At 48.9% G+C, this 26,000-nt stretch overlaps 1 long non-coding RNA gene across 9 annotated transcripts in view; it reads right to left on the bottom strand.

The window, feature by feature from the left end:
• Positions 1-26,000, bottom strand: part of LOC144822101 (uncharacterized) — a 1,825,698-nt gene that overhangs the window by 1,651,080 nt on the left and 148,618 nt on the right. The gene's annotated exons all lie outside the window — the stretch shown is intronic.

Genomic DNA, 26,000 nt, shown 5'->3' with positions numbered 1-26,000 from the left:
CACAGGACGGCTACCACTTAGCTTTAAAGAAGCTCGGGTAAAACCGCTAATAAAGAAAGCAGGGGCAGACCCCAAAGTGCTGAAGAATTATAGGCCGATTTCCCAGCTACCTTTCCTGTCCAAAGTTCTTGAGCAACATGTGTTGATATCCCTGGCCTCGTTTTTGGAGTCCAACCACCTTCTCCATGAGATGCAGGCAGGGTTCCGTGCACACCACAGCACCGAGTTGGTCATGCTCTCGGTGCTGGACGATCTCAGATTGATGGCTGACAGTAAAAAACCAAGCGCACTGATACTTTTAGACCTGTCAGCGGCGTTTGATACTGTCAGCCATACTCTACTTTTGGACAGGTTGGCCAGTTTTGGGTTTCGGGATTCAGCCTATCAATGGCTGGAATCTTTCTTATCCGGGAGAACCCAGAGGATTCAGTTGGGAGATATGGTATCAGGAGTGGGAGAACTCACATGTGGTGTTCCCCAGGGCTCTGCCTTGTCCCCCCTCCTGTTTAACCTGTATTTACAACCTCTAATAAAAGCCCTGCCGAGATGGGTTGCCGGGTGTTCAACTATGCGGATGACACTCAGTTGTTGTTGAGCATGGATGACACTGACTGGGCCCAATCACAGGCACAGGAGGTACTTAGATTCACAGTTAACTGGATGTCTAGGAACCTCCTGAAGATTAACCCCGAAAAAACCGAGGTGTTAATAGTCTCATCTACCTGCTCCCCCTGGAGTGACCTGTACTGGCCCCAGGAATTAGGCCCCACTCCTAAGCCAGCTGACTTGGTAAAAAAAGCCTAGGCATTAAGATAGATAGTGCCCTCTCAATGGTGAGCCAGATCTCCACCGTTGTAGGAACCTGCAATGGTCTCATAAGACAACTGCGCAAACTAGTTCTGCTTCTCTCCCAGTCCATGCTTCGTACTGTAGTTTCTGCCACCATACTCTCGAGGTTGGACTATGGAAATGCGCTCTACTTGGGCTTACCAAAGGTATTAACTAACAGACTGCAGGTGGTCCTAAATGATGCGGCAAGACTTATTTTCAAACTCCCAAGAAAATCACATGCCTCCCCGCTGCTGCAGAGCCTTCATTGGCTGCCAGTGACGCAAAGGTCTGTCTTTAAAAGTCTCTGCATAGCCCATAAGTCGATCTATGGGCAAGCCCCTGCCTATATAAAAGAAAGGTTGGAGATTTACTGGCCTGAAAGAAGTCTAAGGTCCTCCGAGGCTCAACTGCTCGTATGTCCTCGGTTTAAATTGGTTACAAAAGGCGGAAGATCTTTTTCGGTCCTGCTGCCTAGGATCTGGAATAAACTGCCTGAGGCTCTTCGTAAAGATGGACACCGGCTCCACTTTAGGAAAGCCCTAAAGACTATTTTATTCAGAGCAGCGCTGAGCCCAGTATAGTTTCTACTCGTTCCCCCGTCACTGTTTAGGTTGTTATGTTTTGCGGTCAAAAGCGCCCTGAGACCTGCCGGTGATTTGGAGCTATATAAACTGACATTAACAATAACAATAACAATAAAAATAACAATAATAGCACAACCTTCAAATAGTCATGGACAAACCTCAGTATGGTATTTCACAATCTCATACACTCAGTGCTAAAATCCCAGAATGCTAGAGCACACTGCTATTGCAGCTCTTCTTCAGATGACTCAAGAACATGGGGTCAGTATGGGTGTACTTTAGGTAATGCACGGGAGCCAGAATGCTGTGGAACATATTCAATGCAACCATGTATGATTAGTACTGGACAAAGCCCAGCAAGCTATGGGGAACGTCATAATAATAACTGCACACCTTCCGGCTAGGCACTATACGATCTAAGGGCCATATGTATCATTGAAATTCGCATTCGCAAAGGCCGAAATTCGCAGAATTTCGGCCTTTGCGAATGCGAATTCTCAATATGGTATGTATCATGCAAATGTGGTTCACAATAAGGAATCGCACAATTTGCGATTGCGATTGCATTTAAGGAATCGCAAAAATTGCGATTCCTTAAATGCAATGTATGAAGCAGAACAATATTGCAAATTGACCCTAAGGATTCGCAAATTACCACCAACTTCAAGCAGAGAGCTACCCTATTCCATGTTGTTTCCAGCAAAACTACGAGTAGTGGCAGATGGAAAAACATGTTTTTTTGGCACAGTCAGTCAAAATACTTTTATTCGATTTTAGATAAAATCATAAAAAGACATACATTCTATACAAAAAGTGCCAAAGTGCATTTACAAAAGTTGCTTTAAGTACAGTCATGTTTAAAAATGTAAAATACATTTTAAAAATTATCCCAAATACAATCCAGTAAAAAAATGAATGAGGGAATTGTGCAAAAAGCAGAAGGCCGTGCAAAATGACAAAGTAAACATCGATTGGGGAACAATCGTTAAATGCTATAATTAATGACATGGCTGGATTTAATGCGCGTTGCTGCTGCCAGGTAATTTCCCATACAGAATATAATGCGGATGGTACTCAAAGACTGCAGATAAAGAAGTGCCGGTCTGACCTGTGTAAAGCCAGCCTCCCTCAGGATTGGAAGCAAACGCTTCTTTCGGGGCACTAAAAATAATTAACAAAACATGACAAAGTGCATAGTGTCCTGAGTTGAGAAGTTATCACAGGAGCAGGGGGGGGGCTGACTCTGGCTTAGCCCAAGATTGATAATTTCCCAGATGGTAATGAATCAAGTTAAATCTAAATTTAGTCAAGAGGAACTTGTGAAAAGGTCTAGTAACAATACTAAGATAAGGTTCCATAGCATAACTTGTTAATATAAAATGAGACCTCACCGAGGGCTTCTGAAGTTCTTTTTCCTCTCGGATAGATCTTGCCAGAGTCAAGAACTGCCGATTAACCAAAACTACATCTGTGTTTTTTATACATGAAGGAAGATCGAAAAGTTCCGGTCTCCCTAATCGGACAAAAGACTTCCTCAAATAATCCAACCAGGGGATCTTTTTGTAATGCTCTAATGTCATGACATCCTCCATTATAGAGTGGTTCAAAGTTAAGTCCTTGTTAAGCCACGTCCATAACCAGAAGATCAGCGGTGCCAAGTTAAGCCTATCTGTGATGTAATCCATGCCCACCTCCGCGTGGATAGAGTATGTTGGAGTCGATGGTGGGACTGACAGTAGAGAGCGTAAGAACCTGTTTTCTGCTCTCTGTATAGGCTCAAGCTGTGAGTATCCCCAAATTGGGGCACCGTACATGGCGATTGGGATACATTTGGAACTGTAGACCTTCAAAAGGGCCTCCATCGGCCTGGCCCCCAATCTTTTAGAGAAGGCCATAAGGGCCGCTGATGACCTTGCCACTGATAGGCTTTTTGCCCTAACCTGTGGGCCCCACGACCCCCTCTCGTCGAAGAGCACCCCCAGGTAGGGGAAGGTTGCCGTTCTAGAGACCTCTTGGTCCTTACATCTAAAGGTTTTATTCGTCCCTTTACGCCTATGTGCTCCAACTACCATTGTGTGGGATTTACCTGCATTGTCCTTCATGTCCAGGTCATCCATGAAGGTACCAAATGCATACCGCAAGCTCTGCAGGCCATTACCGGTGTGAGCTATAAGGACATGCGTCGTCCACGCATAGGAGAGCCGGGATCTTAGCTTCTCCTACACGCGGAACATCCCCCCCTGCTTCCTCCAGGTACCTCCCCAAACCGTTAATATATATATAATGAACAGTAGGGGGGCTAGTATACAGCCCTGGCGTACCCCCCGCAAGGACTTAAACTGGGAACTGCATCTTCCCTCCCTGGTGACCCTGACCATGGCGGACAAATCCTGGTGTAAGGAAGCCATGAACCAACCAGGGCCCGTCTATCCCAATCCTCAACAGCATGGCCCACAGCTTGGATCTGTTCACCAAGTCGAAGGCCGAGGAGAAGTCCATAAAAGCTAAAAATAAAGACCCCTCCTTGGCCACCGTGTACTTAGCGATCAGAAGGTGCAAATTGGAGCACTGTTCCATTGTTCCCCTCTTCTCCCTGAACCCGTATTGGATGTTGGCCAGCCCACCGCAGTTCTCAATACTCTGCCTCAGCTTAGTTAACAAGACTCTGCCTAGGATCTTAACGGCAGAGTCCAGGAGAGATATAGGCCTATAACAACCTGGGTCATCGCGATGGCCTTTCTTGAAGATAGGCACAATGATGGAAATTGCCCAGGAAGTTGGATGGGAGCTGCCGATGGCCGCGATAAATACATTAGTCAATAAACCTGCCCAAAGACCTGGGGAATGTTTATATAAGTCGGCCGGTACCCCATCGGGGCCTGGTGCTTTGATCTTTGAGGTTTCGTTGATAGCTTTTTCCACCTCGCCCTTGTTAAAACTCAGGGAAATAGTCTCCTGGACGGCAGACGGGCCGAGGGTGCAGTCCACGGACTCCCCATCATATACTGTGCTAAAATGGTTGGTCCATTTTTCATCTGAAATCACACAGTCCATATCAGAGTTGGGTGTTTTTTTGACACATCAGAGGAGGCCCAGGACTGGCTCGAGGGCTGGAGACGGGTGGGAGGTACACGCCGGACAGAGAGATTTCGACAGCGGCTCGGAGAGGAAGATGATGTCCGGGACCACAGACATGAGGGCGAGGATTCGGCTTCCTCTTTGACAGAGGCTGAAGTGTGAAATCGAGGCGGCATCACATTGTTGGGTCTGGCCCGACATGAAGGCACACGCACAGCTGGTGCCGCGACGTGGGGTGTTTACTCAGATGGAGTCGGATGCCAAACTGGTCTTACAGGACACCAACCTGAAGCAGCACAACAGGACTCTGGAACTGCTCTGACACGCCATAATGTGTAATTTAATGTTTGTCTTCGAGTAGGGGAATGACCGAGGCGCCTCCCGGACTTCCCCCCCCGCACGCAAGTACCGTTAAATGGGATTGAAGCACACTGCACTGTTGGGGTGGCGGGTAGTTGGGAATCCGTCTGGCAGGGGAGCAGGGAAGGGGTGGTGGAGGGCTCTGTTTTTTGTTCATGGTTATTTCTTTTTCTATACACACACGAGCTCAAGTACAACAGATAAAGTTAATCACACGACCATTGCTCCACACGCTTAATATTCCACTGGTTGAAACCCACTGTCACGCAGTGATCACACAATTCCCTAGACTATGACATCTGAGACCACAAGCATAGGTTAGATAACGCACATGCGCAGGGCTCGCCCTTGACCATGATATCCTGGAATGTGAATGGGCTCGGCAATAAGATAAAACAAGGTCTAGTATTAGAGTATCTTAAGAGACACGGCTCGTCAGTCTGCCTGATACTGGAAACCCACCTGGTGGGCACAGCCATTAAAGCTCTAGAGCTGGGGGTTTAAGATGGTGACCAACTCTGAATTTACATCTGGTTCTCGAGGAGTCGGAATCCTGATCAGAAAGAGCTGCCCTGTGATAGTGACTGGGTCAGGGACAGATGACCAGAGGCACTTTGCAGAGGCCTCCTGTCAGTGAGAGGAGAAGGTATATAACTTTGTCTCAGTGTACATACCTCCGGCACTTCACACACTCGCTATCCCAGCCCTGGGTAGGTTCCTGCTTGATCTGCCCCCCGGGGAACTTGTAATAGGGGCAATTTCAACACCACAATGGATGATGCAAGGGACAGACGCCCACCGAGGGGGCGGCGAGCATGCACATCGACCCTGCGGGACTTCACTGACGCAATGGGTCTGGTGGATGTTTGGCGCATGCGACACCCAACAAAACATCAGTATATGCACCACTCAGGCGCGCATAATTTTCTTTACCGGATAGACCTATTCCTCACAACACCGACAGGTTTGGAAACCAAAAGAGACATTACACACCTCCCTAGAGGTATCTCAGACCACTCTCCGATACTATTATCATATGCATCACACCATACGAGTCGGAGATGTATTTTTCTCATTCACCCCAGGTATCTCAAGGTACTAACCATAAGTAAGGCAGTGCATAAGACATCAAACCAATACTTTAAGGTTAACTTGCACTCAGTGACCTCTTCAGTCGTACTCTGGGAGGTGTACAAGACCGTCTTGCGCGGGCAGGCCATCTCTGTGATCTCTGCCCACAGACATGACATGACTCAACAGGTATTGGGACTAGAGCAAGCGGTGGACCAGGCAGAGGTCGCGCACGCTACAGATCCCAACGACGACACTGCCCACGCTCTTAATCTCGCTAAACAAGCCTACAGGGACCACATATGGGAGGAGGCCAGGGCGCGCATCATGAAGACACAGCACAAGATATACGAAGTGTTGGACAAAGCTGGCAAATTGTTGGCGTGGTTAGATAAAAAGGAAAGGGCCAGCCGGTGGGTAGCACAACCATTACAATTAACTAACGGGGAGACAGTAACAGACCCTGATGGCATTGTTAAGGCATTTGCACACCATTATGAAACGGTTTATACACCTGTGGCCACGGCAACGGTTGAGGAAATTTAGTAGATTTCCTAAGAGATATACTTCTCCCCAAACTAACATCGCAAGATGAACAACTACTAGCAACGGACCCTACTAAGTAGGAAATCGGCAGCTATTAAGGGACTTCAGGCGGGGAAAGCACTGGGGCCCAAGGGTGTCCCAGTGGAACTGTTTAAAAGGAGGCGGACATTCTTGTGCCGCACTTGCTGAGAATGTACCAGACCAGACTAAAGACGGGTTCGCTTCCTCGTGATCAGAGGGTGACGACACTTATCGCAATACTTAAGCCCGGGAAACCTCCCCAGGAGTGCAACTTCTATCGACCAATTTCACTCCTTAACGTGGAAGCAAAAATACTAGCTAAGGCACTAGCAACCACGCTGCAGCCACATCTCAGAGCACTCATACACCCAGACCAATATGGCTTTATGACGGGCACAAAAACAGCAATGAACCTGCGACGGCTACATGGTGTTCTGGCTCGAGAGCCGTGTATCCAAGAGGAGGCGGTAATTCTCTCACTAGATGCCAGTATGGCCTTTGACCGGGGGAGTGGTCATTCCTGTTTGCGGTGCTGCGACATTTTGGCTTTGGACCCAAATGTTGCGCCTGGATACAGCTGCTCTACGCACAGCCACTGGCGCAGGTGGCGGTAAACGGGCGCTTGTCAGAGGTCTTTCCGTTGGGGCGAGGAACTAGACAGGCTGTCCTCTCTCCCCGCTGCTGTTCACCCTGGTATTGGAGCCGCTAGCGGCATGGATACGAAAGGACCCAGTGATTTAGGGAATCAGGTGGGTGGAGGGATGGGAGGACCGTATCTCCCTTTATGCTGACGACATCTCATTATACTTGACACACCCCAGACGGTCCCTCAATTGTTTACTCAACATTTGTGCATCCTAGGTAGGGTCTCCGGCTACTCCATCAACAGGGCCAAGTCGGTGCTATATATACTTAAGGGCCCTCCCCCACGCCTGCCCCGGGGAGCTGAGATACAGATAACACAGACCGGTTTTAAATATCTAGGTATAAACATCACGCCCCACCACGAGCAATTTATTGAGCGTAATCTGCTCCCACCTCTGCGGAGGCTGAAGAATGATGACAAAAGCTGGCAATCACTCCCACCGACACTGCTGGGGAGGGCTGTGTTATTCAAAATGATGGCTCTGCCTAGGTTCCTGTATGTACTACAAAATACGTCCATGCCTGTTTCCAACTCATATTTTAAAGCCATTGAGGCGGACTTGGGACATCTATTGTGGGAGGAGAAACCTCACCGAATAGCTATGAGTAAATTAACCCGGAGCTGGTATGACGGCGGTATCGCCCTGCCCAACATTCAGCTATACTAATGGGCATCCCAGCTCATAGTGATCAATCAGTGGCTGCACGCCACACAGGACGAACCAGCTCTGCGCATGGCCAGGCTCCTTTAAGTGTGAATAGTCCCCTGGGTGCCTTACACGATAAGCAAAAGAGAAACACACTAATAGGACCGACGGCCCACACTGTGCAAGGATGGTACACGGCGCAGCGTGCACTAAGATGGGCGGGGGTAATAACTCAGCACACACCACTGTGGGACTCCCCTAGGTTCGGCAAGCTGCGCATGAGCATGGGTTTTACAAGATGGGACTTATAGGCATTTCCAGAGTTGGCGACCTGTGGAAAAAAGGCGAGGTGGTTCCATTCACACAGCTTCAGGCAACGTATCAGATGGCAGGAAGGGAAAAATACCGCTATACCCAAATTAGGCACGCCCTTACGAAGGCCATACCTCCGGGAACGGATGAATGACGGTACAACGAGTGGTATTACCATGCGTACCGTTACAACGCAGGTTTTTCAACGCAAGTCGTTACAACGACTTGAGTTGGGGGGCGCTGGATAGTGAATAGTTTAATTTACTATTCCAACTCCAGTCCCCGTGGATAGTAGGGAAGGTGTTGGATAGTAAATTAAACTATTCCCTATCCTAGAGCGCCCTCCAGCGAAAGTCGTTGTAACGACTTTCGTTCTAAAACCTGCGTTGTAATGGTACCGTGTTGTTAGGGTTTCGTTGTAAAGGTTGTTCCCCCCGGGAACCGATCTGCCAGAGTCCTCGCCACTAGAGGACCTTTCGCCAACAGACTCACTATCCAAAAAAGGCAATTTCATTGACTTATCGTAAGCTGATTAATAATCAGAAGGACCCCACACAGACTCTGAAGGAGAGATGGTGGGCAGAGGTGGGGGAGCTGGACGAACAGGAGTGGCAGGAGGCGCTGGGAGGTGGCTACCCCTTCCAGATTAAAACTCGTGCAACTTAAAATACTGCATAGAATGGAGTACACACAGCAGTATACAAAATAGGGAGGGCAGACACACCACTTTGCCTGAGGGGTTGCGGGCTCACTGGTTCTTTCTACCACGCGATATGGGACTGTCCCCACATTACATAATACTGGAGGGCAGTTATGACAACGATCACCCAGGTGTGTGGGTTTGAGGCCCCCCTTGAACCTCGGAAGTGTTTGCTTAACGTTTGGGAGTCCACAGATCTAAACCAAGCTGCACAGGATTGGGAAACACTCAGCATCACCCTAGCCAAAAGGTACTTTACAAGATACTGGTGAGCCCAAGCAAAATCCTCCCACCAGCAGTGGTGTTGTGATATTGATAGCGCTATGGTGGCAGAAAAGGTAATGCCCCCGAAAATGGACACGAGTGTGGGGGAAATGGAACAATTTTCAGGGAAACATATGTGCCCCTGCCCCGAGGACTCCGATTCGGGCCAGAGTGACTGATAACCCAAAAACGGACATGCCATGAGAAATTCCCAATGTGGGCAAAGGTTTGTGGTAACTGTATGGAGGTGGGGTGGGCACACCTGTATCTATATGTCTCTTTAGTATGTACGGAATTACTGCATGTTACAATATGTCGATTACTTTCTGGAAACGGTCATGATTGTGAACTACTCTACTTGATGTGTATTATAAAGACAATAAAATGTTTAAAAAAAACAAAAATGGTAGAAATAGCTCAGTTCTCTTAAGATATAAAAATACGACAGTTTGAGTTCAATGTACCTTAGGATGCGTAACGCAATACAACGAAAGAATTGCAGGGAGGGTGATGCGTCGGTTCCTTACATGCAAGAACAGTGATGCGTCAGGTCCCTACTGATGTGTAGGGGATGCGTCGGTTCTTCTCTGCGAGGGGAGGTGATGCCTCGGTTTCTTATTGCGCTTCCGTGGCGATGCGACCAACAGCACTGTGATGCTTTGAAGATCCGGTGCAATGCACAAAAATGGCATCTTCTCTTGGATGCGACATGATGCGTGCACGCCCAATGGCCGTGCGGCGACTCTACGATTCTTCTGAGCCGCGACAGGCCCTGCGACACGCTTCCCAGTGATGCAGCGGCGTCTGGTGCAACATCGATCCTCTTCTTCGGCAATGCGAGGCGCTTCGGCGATGAATATAAACACAAATGGAAGGAGCGTCTGAGTATGCAATGATGTCAAGCATAATGAATTCATGCAATTTCCAAAGAATCAAGAAAAGCCCATGCAAGCTTCCTTCGAATTATTGTTCAGTTCTTTTATTGTGGTATTTCATTCCATTTGATGAAGATATCCACCTTGCGGATGTTCATAAAATTTAGTAAACATATATCGTACAGTCAAAAAATGTTTCACAGCCTACGTGTTTCGCCCCCTCCGGGACATCATCAGGGCTCTACTCAAAATCCTAGTTGAAGATATGCTGGGCGTTTTTACCCCTCTGTTCACATGATTCCAATGTTTATTAATAGATACCTATTTCAAAAGTATAAGTATGCTTTATCCAGTTGCAATATTTCCTTCGCCCATAAAAAGAAACACGTTACTCCAACTCTTTAGCATTTGAAGGAATTATCCTAATTAAAGTTATGCGCACTTCCTTTGGTCCAATGTCTGCTCACTTCTATCCCAAACATCACTAAGTCAGTCTCCTTAGTCTAATATTCATTCCTATGCATTGACATCTCTTAGTATTCAAGTCAAGTCAAGAGTTCTTTATTCAGTGATTAAAAAACACCATAAAAGCACATATATACAGTGATAAAATACAATTAAATCATTATCAGTACCCTGCTGTATATATAAATTCATTGGGGTCGGATGAATTAATCCCCTCCCTCTAGTTACCCTCAATCGGACCGCCACTTTAATAAAATTCATAATGCAGCATAATGTCAGCGGGTCAATTGCTTGTTGCAGAAAGAGTAAAGCAGCTTTAGCAGGTGTCAATTTGGCTTTTTTTTAAATTCCTACCAAGAATCTACGCCTAGGCATTGAGTAAAAAGAAAACTGTAGTACAAAATGAAGGGAGTCCTGCGGAGACCTATTGTCGCAGCCGCAGGCTCCCTTCTGCTCAATTGAAGATAAAAAACCTGGTGGAGACGCCAATAAATATGGTAATAAATTGAGCCTAAAACGGCACATTAAAAACCTATCCTGGGCGTTATACAAAAAGTATAGGTAAGGTTCCATTCCCTCGGTACTTTTGACAAGGCTATGGGCGCTCACAGTACGTTTGGACCCTTCAGCCTCAGCTCTACGTGTTCTTCTCTGGACCAAAAAAGCTCTCTTTATTATCGCTTTATCTTGAGTTACAATTGCTGCAGGGTCAGTAAAGAGATTCTTATAGCCGAGGTTTTCCAAACTGGCCTTTACATAATCGAGCCATGGAATGCTCATACTTTTGTCCCTTCCTAGGCAATCATTTAGAATTTGCCTACTTAGGAATGCCTCGGGGTTTGTCCAGATTTTCAACCAGGCCAAAATGGGTCTAAGCTTCACCAAATCTTCGAGGTATGGCCTCCCTAGTTCTCTATGTGCTATAATAGCTGGGGTACTCTGTGGAATTTTCAGAATTGAACGTAGATATTTGGTTTCCTCCCGCTGTAGTTGGTTAGTATTCACAAATCCCCATACCTCTGCCCCGTACGTGACTTTGGAACAACACATAGAGCCATAAATGTACATTACTTGTTCGGGACACCATCTGCCAACCCTCCGCCCATAATTCGCAATAGCACCATTAGTGGCAATCATTTTACAGCAACGTTCCTCCACCAGGGAATTAAATTTTAAAAACCCGTCAAATAGTAAGCCTAAATATGAGAAGGATTTAACCCTTTCTATTGTGTGGCTTCCTATCATATAAGTAGATTTGGTGCAAGGTTTGTTGCCTGCCAACAATACATATGATTTGCCCAGATTGACGGACAGGTCTAAAGATTCCATGAATTTTACAAATCGTCTATTAAAATCTGTAGACTCTTTGGCGTGCGCGCGAGTAGGACCGCGTCATCCGCGTATAGCAATACCGGGATACAACGTGACCCTACTCTTGGGCAATATGTCTTTAAATTAATCAAAATTATTAATATACAATGAGAATAAAAAAGGGGCAAGAATACAGCCTTGCCGTACCCCACTCCTGCATGAAAACTATTCTGTCAACCCCCCTCCGTGTTATACTGTACTTTGGCAGAAGTGTCCCTGTGTAACTCCCTTAAGATGTTAATTAAGCCAAGATCAATCCCCATGTGAGTCATCATAGCCCAGAGCTTATCCCTATTCACATGATCGAAAGCGGCTGCCAAATCCATGAACCCCAGGTAGATGGCTTCATTGCTGGTGTTGGTGTATTTAGCAGTCAGCATGTAGAGGTTCAGGCATTGGTCGCTAGTAGATCTCCCTATCCTAAAACCATACTGGGTGTCCGAGATAGTGTTGTTTTCTTCGGTCCACTCAGTAAGACGGTTAAGGATTCCCCGGCCCAATAGCTTAGCAGACACATCTATGAGTGAAATTGGTCGATAGCACTGGGGATTATCCCTGTTACCCTTTTTAAAAATAGGGACAATTATGGCCGTAGACCACGAGTGGGGCGAACCAGAGCTGATAGCCGCGTTTATTACTCTTGTCATTATTGGGGCCCACAACTCCACACAGCTCAGGAACAGGTCAGGCGGAATCCCATCTGGGCCTGGGGCTTTATTTTTTGTCAAACCCTCAATTCCCACAATAATTTGGTTGAGGGTAAAAGCTACTGACTGGCCCTGCTGCACAATCCCCTCCTCCTCTACGACCGTTCCTACTTCGTGGTTATACAGCCCTTTAAAATGTGTGACCCACTGTTCCGGCAAAATATTTGTCCCGATTTCAGGGGCATTACCATCCTGAAAGCATGGTCTGTTAACAATTCTCCAGAATTCAGAGATGTCCCCTTTTTCTGCTGCCTCTCTTAAGTCTGCCCATGCTTCCCCCTGTAGGGCTAATTTCCTCCTCTTAGTCTCCTTATTATATATTTGTCTGCACAATGCTATTTCTATTTTTTGGGTATCCCTAGGCCTAATTTAAGCTCCTTAAGCTCCCTTAGGGCACGGGAACAATCCCTATCAAACCATCTTGGCTGATTGTTTTTCCTCATCGGCACACCTGTTTTTAACAGCCCCTCTACCAGGCTAGCAATCTGTCCAAATGCATGGAGTGGAAGCCCTTCTACTGTCGTATCTAGGCATTCCTAAATGGAGGTTTTCCCGGTGTCCATTAAGGTTTTATAGAAAGTTTCCTCGTCTATTTTGGACCACCTCAACCGTCTACCCTGGTCCGTGGCACCAGGCTGTTCCGTCCTGGGCCGAGCCAGGTATAGGAGTTCTAATACCAAGGGATTGAGGTCACTAAATGGACGCCATTCAATCCCCACAGTGATAATCCGTTTTTTTAAGGCTCTAGATACTAAAATGTAATCAATAAATGAGGAACACCCTCTACCCTTAAATGTCAGAGAGAGAGTACCATCCCTCTCCAAATCCATCATGTTAATAGTATGCTCCAGGTCATGGGTGTGCAAGAGTTTACTAAGGGCCAGACCTTCTTGTGTATGGTCAAAATGCGGCCCGTTCTCCACAGGGCAATGTGACCATTCAGCGTCTATAGGAAACAGAGAGGGGCATAGGTGGCAGTTAAAGTCGCCCATGACAAGAATAGTTGGGGCAAAAAACCCTTTCCTGACTACAGTTCCTTGGCTCAGTCTATAATCCAGTTCCCGTGGGAGTGTGTTATTTTCTCCACTAGGCCCTTTATTATAAACATTAAACATGGTAAACCTTAACCCTTTGCCCACGAACCGCAAAGCCTGTAGATCATTAGAGCACCAGTCCGTGTTAGACCATGTGCCCTGGAGGTTTAAATCTACAAATATAGACAGTCCTCCCATGGCTCTGCCTGATCGTGATTTCTGAGCAGGGACGAAAAAGCATTTGTACCCTGGAATGTGGAAAAAGCTATTATCAACCACCCATGTCTCCTGGAGGCTGATTATCTGGTACTGGCTAATTTATTGACGCCACTCACAATTGTTGAATTTACGTGCCAAACCAGCTATATTCCAGGAGATAAATCTTACTCCTTTCCCTACTTCCCCTGTGACAGGTGACAGAGTTTACATCGGGAGTTCCTGAGGGCCCTGGATCCAACCCTCTACCCCCTGTTGTTTGATCATTACCATTGGCCCTTACCTCCCTTGGGTCTGGACCTCTACCCCCATTAGATGTAGTTAAATATATTGGGGGGATAGCTGGGTTCTCCCCCGAGGTTTAAATTGTGTGTCTGTAATCTTTAAGGACCAAGGGACCTCGATGACAGCATTAGGCAAGGCTTCTGTTCCTGCCTTTTCTAGGTCATTATAGCTAATGTTTCCATTTCCCTCCTCATTTGTTTTCAGTAGAGTTACAGGTAACATAGAACTAGTTAGTCAGTCGTTCTCATCTAGCCTCGCCAAAGGGCTAAACCTGTTTCTCCAACTTGCTAAACACGGATTATTCATCCTTTGCCCACCTGGGGGATAACCTAGAGTCCCATGTGGGTTAAACCCATCCATGCAGCTACCTGTTTGGTTGGAAACATCTAAGGGGACAGAGTATCTGGGATAGAAATATCCTAATGGCAGGGGTTTAATGCAGTTGGCATAGGTGCTCATCCCACTTGTTATAATATGCTCCACTACTCTCTTGTCCCTAAAGTTAACAATAATGCAGTTGCCTGCAATATCTTTACGTCTATTGCCCAACCAATTGACCCTCATAACATGTAGTATTTCCCCATTTTCATTCCCTCTCAAGCATTTATTTTGGTTCAACCAGTGTATTATCTTATTTTTTAAATCCTGGTGTGTCTCGTTCTGCTCACCCTTCAGTTCAGGTGCCCCTGCCAAGACTACTACGTAAGGGCAGGCATCCGGTGGTAAGTTGATAGTGGGCAATACGTTGGTGGTTACTTTAATGGACACCTGGTCTGGCTGGTTTGATGTTTGTTCCCTGGGGGTTACAAGCTGCTTTGTTACTTGTGCAGGTAATAGTTGTTCCAATAAATCCTGGTTTAGCTGTGGACCCCGCACACCTACGGTCATGGCTCTGTTCTGCTGCACTGGTTGGCCTAATGATTTTGGGATCTGCGGCCCTACTGCTTGACCATCATTTGGTCCATTTGGCTGCAAGACCGTCTGTTGTCCCTGTGCAACCTCGGGGGTGATTATGTGATTGTTTGCGGTCTCTGTTGTTCTCATTATTTTACCTCGATTTTTTTACCTCGCTCAGGATTTTGTCTAGTCTACTAGCTAGAGGCTTTATTTGATTTACTAGAAATAGTTTTTTATTTTTCGTTTTTTTTTAGTTTCTGCAAAAACTTTTATTAAGAAACAAGGCATCACATACAGCTATCCGCCTACAACCCAAGGGGGGCCGGCAGCAATGTAGAGGCAGCAGGTCTATATCTCTCGGTGGAATCTCACACAGCCAATGAGCCGACAACCCGGAGGTCCGGCGGCGATGGGTACGACAGGACATGCAATATAAAACTATAAACGCTGGAGGCTTCCGACGTTCCACAGTACCTCTGTCCCACCCCAGCTCGGCTATCATTCAAACAATGCACTCACTCCACTCCCACACTACCGACACGACCCCTCCTGGATGTGAAATAAAACAGACAGCCTGGGATGCAATAATACAGATTCAAACCCCAACAGTCCCCCCACCCCCATCTCTCAACCTACATACCTTTCGTCCAGTCATCCAGAGACCACACTAATATAAGATGCCTTTGATCTATCTCCGGGATGAGCCCGAGTCCCCGCTATAGTCCATTCACTCCTGATGTAACTCAGAACCCACACAGAATAACATCCACTGCAGAGTTCCTGCCTCCTGAGTAGGTGATTGAGATCCCCAATCCCACCCTCCGCGTGTGTCCCCCCTCCCAGCTTCCACAGCACCTTACTCTATTTGTATATTATGCTAGGGCCCCTCAAGTGCCCCCTTCTCCATGCCCAGTGTCCTCCTCCAGACATTCCTGGCTCACATGCGTCTCGCTCAGTGCCGTTTGCTCACTATCTCCACTGTGCAAATATGTCTGGTACAGACCCCAAAAATTCTTAGGCCGACTCATGGGTGGGAGCAATTCGCTATAAGTTTCTGATTGCGTGCAACAGTATAACATGTCCCTGGCCCACCTAACTTTGGTCGGGGACGGGCCTCTCATCCAACAGCAGGCAACGACACGTTTGGAAATCAGTACACCCATATATGTCAGCCGGCGCAAGGCCACTGGTAGCGTCTTAGAATATCCCAACAGAGCTAGCGCAGGGTTAGGGGGTAGTTCTGTGTCCAGTATCACACTCATTTCCGAAAACACCTCCTGCCAGAATTTGTTAATGCCCGGACAACTCCACGCCATAAGTATGAAATCCGCCACCTGCACGTGACACCGCTCACACTCTGCTGTTTGTCTAAGGCCATACCTATGTGGTCTCTCTGGCGTGTAATATACTCGCTGGAGGAATTTGAAATGGATCAGCCTGTGTCTTCCGTTAAAAGATAATTTCCTTGTGTTGGAACAGCAATATTTCCACATGTCATCATCAATCTGTATTTGCAGATCGTGCTGCCACGCCATTCTGGCTTTCGAGAGCTGATGTACCTTATATTGGGTCCCTATCCTCATCAAATTCGTTACCAGCTTCTGGGAAGAACCTGTTTTGATCACGTACGTAAGCTCCGCGTTGTAGCAGCGTGACCTCCTCTCCCGAAGCAACGATCGGATCCGAGGTTTTCACCACCCCGTCAATAAATAAGTCCTCCATCTGTGTGATGCCTAACTCGTTCAGTGCTCACACGACTCCTTTCTCCTCTAGTGGCGCTAACCATAATTCCCACTCTATCGGCATAAGAGGAGAGTATAGTAGTTCACAGTCCTGTGCCTGCAACAGCGCATGCCAGGCATGGTTCGTAGCCTTTATAGAGTCTAGCCTGCCAACCCTAAGATCCATCGGCCAGAATACCGTAGCCGGCAAAGGGGTCGGGTCTGCAAACAGACGTTCAAGAATCACATGGGGAATACCCGGATTCCCATGCATCCGCAAAACCACCATCTTTATAAGAGCTATCCGTCCCATTAAAGACAGGGGAAGCCTGCACCAGGCGTCCACGTCCTTGACTAATTTCATGTAAGCCACTCCGTAATTTTCCCGGATTAGAATGTCAGGATCTGTGTGAAGCTGAATGCCTAAATACCTGACCGGCTCCGTCGTCCATTTCAGTGGGTATTCCATCTCGAATTACAGTGTCACCGGTGTTAACGGGAATGCCACCGATTTGTTCCAGTTCACCTTCAGCCCTGAAAGTGCACCAAATCGCACTACCTCTCTTAGTACCGACGAGAGGTTCGTTTCCGGATCGCGGACGTACAACAATGTGTCGTCCACGTAGGTGGATATGCCAATCTTGTATGTTGGAAAGTTAATCCCCTCCAACCTATGGTATTCCCTGAGCGCGCACGCTAACGGTTCCGCAACCAGCGCATACAGCAAGGGCGAAAGGGGGCAGCCCTGTCTAGTATCTCTACTTATCTCAAAGGCATCTGTGACACGGTCACCCATCCGCAGTCTCGCCGTGGGCCTATAGTACAAAGCCCCAATCATTTGTAGGAAGGGTTCGCCCAACCCCAGCTTCCGTAGGACTCGGATCATGAAGGGCCATTCAACGGAATCGAAGGCTTTCTCCATGTCGAGGAAGACCGCAATCGCTTTATTCTCTTGGCGCACATGTTGCATGGTCCCTAGTACCGTCCGGATGTTATAGGTGAGGTTTCTGTTGGGTATAAAACCGGCTTGTTCCGGTGCAACCAGGTCCGGCGCAAGGAGCGCCAGACGAGTGGCCAAAACCTTGGCGTACAATTTGGTGTCCACGTTGATTAGAGACAGCGGTCTATACGAGCCACACTGGTTAGCCGGTTTCCCTGGCTTCAGAATTGTGATCAACAGTGCTACCCTCATGGTGCCAGGCATGCTTCCCTCTACACAAATGTCATCAAAAAGGGTGGACAAGTATGGTACAAGTTTATCTTTGAAAGCTTTATAAAAGCCCACTGTTAGCCCGTCCGCTCCAGGAGCACTACCAGACCGCATCCCCTCCAGCGCCGCTACAATCTCATCCTTTTGTATAGGCGACATCAAGAACTCCCTCTGCGCATTGGACAGAAAGGGCATTTTAATATAGCTCAGATCATCGTCAATTTCCTCTTCTACTCGAGAGGACCTGGATTTGTACAGACTGGAGTAGTAATCCCTGAACTCCTCAAGTATTTCTTCCTCCCCCTGGAGTACCTCCCCCGTTGAGGTCACCAGCTCATCAATCACCAGCGGTCGCTAACCTTGCGTATTATTCTAGCCAACAGAGAGCCAGGACGCTCCCCCTCCCCGTAAGTGCGAGCAGTGGCATATTTGCCCATATGTTGCACTTCCCTGTCCGCCTCCTCGTTATATTCAGTAAGGAGTACTTTAATCTGTGATGAAATGTCTGTTCCGGGAGAGTCCCGCTGCTGCACCTCAAGGGCAGCCAGCTGGGTTTCCAAAGTCTTCAACCGTTGTCTAATAGACTTTAGCACACTGGAGTGCTTAGACATGGCAATACCCCGTATATACACTTTGAACGCTTCCCACACTGTCTGGAAGCTATCAACAGTCCCCACATTGGTTGCAAAGAAGTTGTCTATTTCCTCTGCCAGCTCTCCTCTGAACACCTCGTCCAATAAGGAGTAAGGGGGAAAGCGCCATGTGAAGGGGGCATTTTCTTTACTGGCGTCTCTAATACCAGTAGAAGCGGGGAGTGGTCCGAGAGGGTGCGTGGTAGTATCTCACATTTCTTAATGTGTTTGACAATTGCCTGGGATACCAGCCAGTAATCGATCCTGGATGTGAATATCGTGGTATGCTGAGTAATGGGTATAGCCGCCCTGCGTGGGGTGTCTGCTCCTCCAGACATCAACAAGATCCAGCTTGAGTAGCTCTGAGTGCATGAGTGAGGTCGCGGCGGTTGGCCGGCGGTCTGGGCCCGCGGACCTGTCCAACCCTGGGTCAAATACTAAATTGAAGTCGCCCCTCCAGACCATTCTGGAGCAAACATAGGTTCTACATTGCGTAGCCAGTGCATCATAGAAGTCTGTGGAGTCGTAGTTAGGACCGTAGATATTAACCACTATAAGGTTGTGCCCCCTGCCCACACATTTAGAAATTAAGTACCGACCTGCAGGGTCAACTGTGAGCACATTCAGTTGTAGTTTAGATTTAGGGTTAACCCATGTGATCACACCCCTGGCGTGTGTTGTGAACCCAGCGGCTAGGCTATTACCCCCAAGTCCCCTGGCAGTAAGCATCTTACTTGTGAGAGAAAGGTGAGTCTCCTGAAGGAGTGCTAAATCTATGTGGTGTCTGTGCAAATAACTCAAAACCTTTCTTTTTTTTTTTTTTTTTTTTACTTTTCATTGCAGAAACACAAAACAGAGTTGCGGCATTCAATCAATAGGTTAGGTGATCATCATTGCGGTATTGAATACAATTAAAAAGGTCTCACATTGCCATTTAGCCCACATCCCGAAGGCCGGGCGGCGAATGACTTCATTATTGTTGAATGCATCTAATTACTTCGAAGGGTATCTGCTTTAACAGTTTCCCCCCCCCTTATAAGAAAACTCGCCCCCCAAACAATCCCTCGTAAAACGAACAAACAAAGCAGTCTATTTCCATCAGCATAAACAATCCCCTTTCCCTCCCAGCCTGTTGCATCTTCAAAGCAGAAGCTGTCATAGTAGCACTAATTACTGCATGGACCTCACACTCACAACCACCCATCCAACCCATGATACTGTCGCCATTTGGCCCATACTCTCCTGAACTTTTTCGGGCACCCCCTTGCTTTATACGTCACTCTTTCTGCTGCCATGTACAGGTCCAACCCTCTCCTCCATTCCTCCAATCCCGGCGATTCCGGAGCCCCCCAATACTTTGCAATGTCTCTTTTAGCCACTACTAGAGCCAGCACCAAGAAGATAAGAAGTGGGCGTGATAGATCGACGTCGTTGGTCATGCCCAACAGTGCTAGCTTATGTTCACACTGAAGCGTAATCCCCAAGACCTCCCCCAGTTCAGTAAAGAGATGTTTTCAATATGTCTGAATCTTGTCGCATGACCACATAGTATGAAAAAAATCCCCATCTTGTTGGCATCCCCGGAGGCATTGTGCGTTATCTACCTTTCCCATTTTATGGAGTCTTAGTCTGTCATAGTACGCCCTGTGAAGCACTTTGAACTGAATGAGGCGCAGCCTGGATTTGATTGCTACTTCCCGTGGGTGCATGAGTACTATCTCCTAGTCCAGATCCTCCATGACCCCCAAGTCCCCTTCCCAGGTGTGCCTCAGTTTCAGCAGGTCTCCAAGCATATTATTAGTTAGGGTCTTGTAGGTTAGGGAGACCGCCTTTCCCTGGATCTTCTCCTGAAGGAGCCGTCCCTCCAAAGGAGCATATTCCGGGATGTCAGTAAGTGGGACCTTCTGTGCGTGCCACGCATGGCGTAGTTGGGTATATTTGAAGAGTTGGGAATGGTGTAGCCCAAATTCAGTTCTAAGTGTTTGGAATGATTTCAGTTCCCCCTTGGCAATTACATCCCCTATTGTGGAGATGCCGATGTCGTCCCACCCCCGGAAACCACGGAGTTTGCGGAGTTCCGTCAGCCATTGGCAATGCCACAGAGGCGTCTGCCGAGTCGGCTTCTTGTCCCAGCCCATGCGTCTCGAGGCCTTGTTCCAGGCATTGAACGTGAGGGCAGTGGCAGGCAACAACGGTGTCCGCCCAGACCCTCCATAAATATAGTACAGTATATTGTGGGGCGACAACTTCAATCTTTCCAGGGCATAAGTTGGGTGGTCCACCGGAGCATGTATCCAGTCATTGATCGGCGTCATATGTTCTGCCCAATAGTATGCTTCTAGATTAGGTAGTGAAATCCCCCCATTATACTGATGTATTTGGAGTGTAGTCAGTGCCACTCTAGGTTGTTTACCCAGCCACAGAAAGGACCGTAGGTCAGAGTGAATTTTGGGGGAGTACCGAGGCCAGAAGCGGATAGTACTCATTCTGGAGTGCATACAGGAATTTAGGTAGTGTTATCATCTTGTACATCGCGGCGCGACCCAGAAGAGTGAGCGGGAGCTGCCTCCATCTTTCCATGTCTACCACCGCGTCTAAAATTATTCGTTCCAGATTCTTTCGGAACGATAGAGTCTTGTCCAATGTAATGTAGATTCCAAGATATTGAAAGCCCTCAGTAGTCGTCAGTAGCTGGTCGGGTAGCCTTGTCCACCTTTCCACCACCCCCGGGTCATAGAGGATCGACTTGTGCCAATTAATGGTGTGTCCCGCCCATCTACCATAAATCCCTAGCTCCTGGAATAATTCCGGGACTGTCGTCTCCGGGTTCGTAATATACAGAAGGACATCGTCAGCATAGAGCGATATTTTCTCTTGCACGAGGTCAGATGCCGTCCTGCGAAAGCCTGAAATGCCCTCATTTTGACGTATCCTGGCCGCCAGTACCTCAATAGTGAGTGTGAAGAGGAGGGGAGACAGGGGCATCCTTGGCGGGTCCCCCTTTGGATCGGGAATTCCCTCGATAGCGTGCCATTGACCCGCACTCTAGCCCGCGTGGCAGTGTACAGGAGCTGGATCCATTTCTGAAATTTAGGTCCAAACCCGAACCTGCGGAGCACCGCACTAAGAAATGGCCAATGTACAGCATCGAAGGCCTTTTCGGCATCCAGGGAAAGAAACCAATGCGGCTCATCTCGGCCCTTCACCTCCTGGAGCCAATTGTGGGTGCGCCTCAAGTTTAGCTTGGTGGCCCTGTCTGGTAAAAAGCCGGATTGGTCCAGGTGTATAAGATTTACAACAACTGACCTCAGGCGCCGCGCTAGGATAGTTGCCAATATTTTAACCTCTGTATTGAGGAGGGAGATGGGACGGTAGGATGCACAGTCCTCCTTCGGTTTACCCTCCTTGTAGATCGGGATGATCGTGGTCAAGGAGAGGTCCGGGGGGAGCTGACCATCTCGATACGCTCCAGTATAGAGCCCCTTCAAATGCCTACCCAGAAGGTCCACCGTACATTTAAAAAACTCGGCCGGAAACCCGTTCGGGCCCGGAGTTTTCCCGGGCTTCAGTTGAGCTATAGCGTCCGATATATCGTCTGCCGTGAGATCAGATTCCAGGACCATGAGGTCCTCTGACGACACCGTGGGCAAATCCACCTGGTTCAAGGAAGGACCCACTTCCTCACATGTTCCTAGGTCCCTCGCCACATAGAAAAGTTCATAGTGGGAGGCGAATGTGTCAGCAATCGTCACGTCCGAGGCAACTAGCACTCCCTCTACATTTCTTATGGCCTCAACCCACCTGGCTGCCTGTTCCCTGCGGCTAAGCCATGCCAGGAGCTTGCCTGATTTATCGCCCATGTCATAAAGACGGTGAAGGGTGGCCAGGGACTGTGTCTTTGCCTCATTAGTGACGAGCTCTCTATAGTGTCTTTGGGCGTCTAACAGTTTCCTATAATACTATTGTCCCACCTGCCTTGGTATTCCTTTTCCCACTTTAAAATGGCCTGTTCGATAGCAGTGACTTCAGCCTGGAGCTTACGGCGTTCTTCTCCCTTCCTACTGCGCAGTCTGTCTCGTAGGACTGGTTTCATGGCCTCCCAGAAGGTAACTTCCGAGTCCACTGTTCCCTCATTGTCCGATTTATAGATCTTAATGTCAGTCCTCAGACCGCGCCGAATAGCTGCGTTTTGAATGTCCCAGGCCGCGAGGCGCCAGGATGCTTTCGGAGAGCCCCGGATGCGGCCCACCTGTACCCATAATGGCGAGTGGTCCGATATTCCTCTAGCCTTGTACTCCGCCGTGTCACTCACCTCCAGATATTGCCTGGACATGAATACGTAATCTAGTCTCGAGAAAACCTTGTGCGCCCCCGAGTAATAGGAGTAGGCACATCGTGTAGGGTGTAGCCACCTCCAGATGTCGGTAAGACCCAGGGTGTCAATCTGGTTGGCCAAGGCTGTCTGCATTCCTCCCCTATCTGCCGCCCCCGAACGGTCCCTTCCCCTATCCATCACGTCATTAAAGTCACCCCCCACGATCTGGATGGTGTCTGCCGTGTCCAAGATAATGCTGGCCAGAGCCGTAAGTGTACGTGTCTGTAGTTTAGGTGGTGCATATACTGAAAGTATTGTGTATGTAGATCTATTCCATATCCCCTGAACACCCACGTATGTCCCCTGTGGGTCTACCCAGGTGCGTGAAATTGTGAATGGGGAGGATTTTTTGATAATGATCGCCACTCCCCTGGAGCCGGACGTGTATCCCGCGTGCGCCAACACCCTGAATCGCACCCTAGCTATGAAGGTGCACTGCGTGCCCTTAAGATGTGTTTCCTGGAGTAGGGTAATATCTGGATCTAGTCTCTTAATGTAGGAGTTCACCAGCCCCCTCTTGACTTTGGAGCCCAGCCCATTCACGTTCCATGTCAAAATACTAACTCCCCTGTTATCCATTGGCTGCATTATTAGTGTACTAGCCATACGTGAGTGTGTAATGTCATTGAGGTTAAAGTTCGTTTTGGAAATGCAGTGTGGAACTTCAAGGGGTATAACTGCTTCTTTTCGACTGCTTCCCTTACCCCCCAACTCCCCCCTCCCCTCCCCTCACCCAAATCAACGTGGAAACCCACTCTCCCCACCCCCTCCCCACCTCCCTCACCATCCAGTCCCATCCCATCAAAAGACAGAACTGTCTGTAGGAGAAGTTCTGTCGCCCTCCCACACATCCCTCCCTTAGACCTCTCCTAATACCCTCCCTCCACTACCGGGACAAGAGAGTGGGTCGAAGCACAAACTTATATAAAACAGTGAACTTAAATAACAAAAGGGCGTGTCAACTTGCGTGTTTCCCATCACCGAGCTGCATATTCAATAGCCCGATCTGCTCCCGTTCAAGATCTGGAGTCCTGAGTCTCTGATTCAGGCGCGCTGTGTTGCTCCGACATGTCCTGTTCCAGCACCCGGATCGCATCCACCAGTGGGTGGACGGATTGACTCTCGTCTCCCCTTTCCTCTCCTCCAGAGGCAAGGCTATCAAGTTCATCATCCTCGTCCCCCTCCGAACGAGCATTCGTCCTTAAACAGGTGAATCTCGAGCCCGCCTCAGGCCCCGCTCTCGGGGAGGCCGACCTTCCTTTCTGTGTGCCCCCCCGAGCCATGGCCTCGATAAGGTGTTGCTGGGTTTTGTCTCTTTGCCCGCCTGTAGTTCACCCTCCGTGTCTTCGGCAATTCCCACATGGGCCCATTTCGTAAAGATCTGACCAGCTCCTCCCGTCCGGCGGCCTCCCTACTGTTGAGAATTGGGCGTTCCTCCAGCCACTGCCAGGCATCCTCCGGATGAGTGAAGAAGAACGATTGTTCCTTGTACAGCACCTTGAGCTTGGCTGGGAAGAGCAACATGTAGGAAATCTTCAAGTCTCTGAGTTTCGCTTTCACTGCGTCGAAGGAGCGGCGCTGCTTCTGCACCTCCTGACTGTAGTCCGGAAAAATCATGATGTGTGCGTTTTCTAGACGGATCTCCCCCAGTTTCCTTGCTTCCCGGAGGATCAGGTCTCTGTCTGCGAAATTAAGAAAGCGCGCAATGACCGATCGCGGTCTCGCACCCTCCGGTGGTTTCGCCAGGAGGGCCCTGTGTGCTCTCTCGATAATGAAGCATGGTGAAAATTGCACCGCCGGGAAGGTTTCCATCAGCCAGGAGTGAAGGTAGGACACCATATCCGTCTTCTCGATTCCTTCCCTAAAACCGACGAAGCGAAGGTTGTTGCGTCTTGCTCGGTTTTCCGCGTCATCAACCTTCCACAAGAGTTGGTGGTGTGACGCCTTAAGTTCCGCCATGTCTTTTCTCAGGGTCGTAATCGAATCCTCGGCCTCACCCATCCGCGCCTCCGCTGAAGTTACCCTTTCGGAAGTCCTGCCTCAGCAATGTGACTTCGGATCCCACTTCGCCTATCTTCACCTCCAGTGCGGCTCGTGATTCCTGGATATCGGCTCGGGATGCCTGAATGGCCCCCATGAGAAGATCAGTGTCTGAGCGCACGCCGGATGTGTTTGAGGGGATTTCCACCATCTGTCTAGGCGTGGCAAAATTGTCCATGGGCCCTTGTTTGGACCGTTTGGGTACAGTGTCCTTCCTCCCCATAACTGCAGAGCAGGTGGTTCAGCCACTCGGGACCAATTGTTATTCACCTTGTGTCTCGCTTAGTAGTCGCGCTCCAGCGGACCAGCCTTTTCCTCAGTAGTATCTCCGGATTCTCGGGGGCCCACGAGCCGCTCACCGATGTTTGCGTGAGTCTTCACCAGCACCTCTGCTCCTCGCTCCGGTCTGTTGTGGAGAACACCCGGCTGATTTGTTCGTCCCGGCGGCTCTTGTGAGACTCCCTCTCAGCCTTCCCCTCCCTATGCGTCCTGGCGCAGCTCGGGCCGACTGCCGCCGTCCAGGGGAGTCAGGGGTGGTGGGGATCAGGCCGCCTGACGAACCCCGGGAGTGGACGGGGCGCAGGCCGCGTCCGTGTCTCTGCAGTCGTCTTCCTGCGCCCGGAGGAGGGCGCTCGGGGAGACCTCCCTTGTCAGGGTCCGGGCGTCCGCTCGGGAGACACTATGTCCACTTACCGGGTGGTGGGATCTCCGTAGAGGTTCAGCTTCCAGGACTTCCAGCTCAAAGGTAGTGCCCAGCTATTTATTAGAGCCCGTTGGTAGTGCCCCTGTCTAGCAAGGGCCGAGTCTCTGTGCCTGAGCCTGATCGGCGGCGAGGGATTTCAAAGTCACTCCCCTTAGACCTCCGACTGTATGGCGTCTAACAGTGGCCCCAGTATCCGTGCACCCAACTTTTGCCGATATTACCGGCTTCCAGTGTCCGCCATGTTCTCCACCTAGTCCAAAGGGGAGCCGTATCTCCACTCAATTTCTGCACGCCGAGTAGGTATTCTGTCCCCAGGGCCCCGGACTCTTTTCACGATGCCTCACTGTTTCGCAGAGTCCTGCCACACACATAGAGTCCCAGGCAGAGCTGCCCCCACTTGCCCCTCGGGA

This window comes from Lissotriton helveticus, chromosome 3_1, assembly GCF_964261635.1.
Source record: "Lissotriton helveticus chromosome 3_1, aLisHel1.1, whole genome shotgun sequence".
NCBI classification, from domain to species: Eukaryota; Metazoa; Chordata; class Amphibia; order Caudata; family Salamandridae; genus Lissotriton; species Lissotriton helveticus.
The sequence above is the reverse complement of the archived record's forward strand: the minus strand, read 5'-3'. Positions and strand labels throughout refer to the sequence as shown.